The sequence below is a fragment of the Oryctolagus cuniculus genome, chromosome 2 (genome assembly GCF_051225735.1).
Source record: "Oryctolagus cuniculus isolate XC-2025 breed Fujian yellow rabbit chromosome 2, ASM5122573v1, whole genome shotgun sequence".
Classification (NCBI taxonomy): domain Eukaryota; kingdom Metazoa; phylum Chordata; class Mammalia; order Lagomorpha; family Leporidae; genus Oryctolagus; species Oryctolagus cuniculus.
In genome coordinates this window covers 103,410,340-103,412,378 of record NC_142868.1, presented here as the reverse complement: position 1 = coordinate 103,412,378, position 2,039 = coordinate 103,410,340, and the positions used below count along the sequence as shown (strand labels likewise).

General features: G+C 34.8%; 1 pseudogene; it reads right to left on the bottom strand.

The window, feature by feature from the left end:
- Positions 1-1,213: 1,213 nt before the first annotated feature.
- Positions 1,214-1,382, bottom strand: LOC149127966 (U2 spliceosomal RNA; annotated as a pseudogene).
- Positions 1,383-2,039: the final 657 nt, after the last annotated feature.

The window sequence follows — 2,039 nt, the reverse complement described above, 5'->3', positions numbered from 1 at the left end:
GTGCAACTGGAATCCACCATGTTTAGTGAAATAAGTGAGTCTCAAAAAATACAAACATTGTATGTTTCCTTGATATATGTTACTAATATACAGAGTATAAAAATGTGTACGAGCAAAATTTACATTTTGAGATTATTGTTTATAACATTTTCTTTACTCTTGAGGAACTGTGGTTTTCTTTTACTTTCTATTTGTTGAATCCTTCACTTTGTGGAGGGTCAAACATGATTATAACATAAACTGAAAGTATGTGTTGTAAAATTAAAAGTAAAATCATAATAAAAGAGGGAAGAAAGTTGGGAACCTGGGCAGGAGAGGGGGTAGGGTAGGAAGTATCACTATGTTCCTAAATCTGAATATATAAAACACATGATATTTGTTCACCTTATATAAATAAAAAATTGAAAATAAAGAAATAAAAGCAATAAAGAGAACAACTCAATTTCAAAAGCACCAAAGGTAATAAAATACTTAGGAATAAACTTAACTTAGGAAATAAAATACCTAAACATTGAAAACTATAAAGGATTACTGAAATGAATTAAAGATCACACAAATAAATATATATATACTCTGTTCATGGATTATAAAATATATATAATAAATCAATGTTCCTAGTGATCTACAGATTCAAAACATTCTTCATAATATCCCAATAGCTATTTTTAGTCAAAAACTTAAAAAACTATACAGAAAATTAATATGGAATGTCAAAGTATTTAAATACCCAAATGTTCTTGAAAATAAGATCAAAGTTAAAAGCTTCACATTCTCTTAATTCAAAAACAAATATAATCTAAACAGTGTGATATTTGAACAAAACCAGACATACAGGCACAGATTTGGTCTGGGTAAGATACCCGCATTGCATACTACAGTGTTTATGTTCAACTCTCACCTCTGGTTTCGGAATCCAGCTTCCTGCCAATGGAAAATATGGGAGGCTGTGGTGATGGGACATGTAACTGGGACCCTGTCACCCACATTGGAGGCCAGGATTTTGTTTCTAGTCAAGACCTGTCATTGCAGACATATGCAGAGTGAACCAGAAGATAGGGGTTCTATCTTTCTCTGCCTCTCAAATTAAAAAATAAAAATATTAAGTGTAAATATTTAATGTAATAATCAGAAAATCAAGATTTGATAACCTCATCGATAGAGAAAAAAATTGACTAAATTCAATTTATGATTAAAACCCTAAATAAACTATTAATTGAGGAGAATTTCCACCACAGGAAGGGCACCCATGGGAAATTCACAATAAACTCTTATAAAATGGGAATAAGACTGCTACTTTTAACACTTCTATTCAACAGTGTAGTGGATAATTCTGATAAGAACAGATACTACACTTGATCTTAGCCAAAAGGCCGAGAAGCGATGTAGTAGATAATTCTACTAAAAAAAATGAACAAAGCAAAAGACTCCAGAATGCAAAGAAAAGAGCAAAGTTGACTTGATTTATTCAACACATAGTCTTGTATATAAAATACACCCTGAGGAAGTCACTAAACACCCACTCTGGCTGGCGCCGCAGCTCACCAGGCTAATCCTCCACCCGCGGTGCTGGCACCCTGGGTTCTAGTCCCTGTTGGGGCGCCAAATTCTGTCCCGGTTGCACCTCTTCCAGTCCAGTTCTCTGCTGTGGCCCGGGAGTGCAGTGGAGGATGGGCCCTGCACCTGCATGGGAGACAAGGAGGAGGCACCTGGCTACTGGCTTCGGATCAGTGCAGTGACAGCCACAACTCGCCAGCCATAGCGGCCACTCTGGGGGGGGTGTGAACCAATGGAAAAAGGAAGACCTTTCTCTCTGTCTCTCTCTCACTGTTTAACTCTGCCTGTCCAAAAAAAAAAAAAAAAACAAAAAACAAAAAACAAAAAACTTCCCACTCCAAAAATACAGTAAAATTAAATTCAGTATTTTTGCAGAATATAAAAATATGAGTATCAAATATATTGTTTAACAGTGATGATCATTCTAAAAATATAATTAACAATAACATTCAAGATAGCATCAAAGAGTAAAATACCACAAGAAA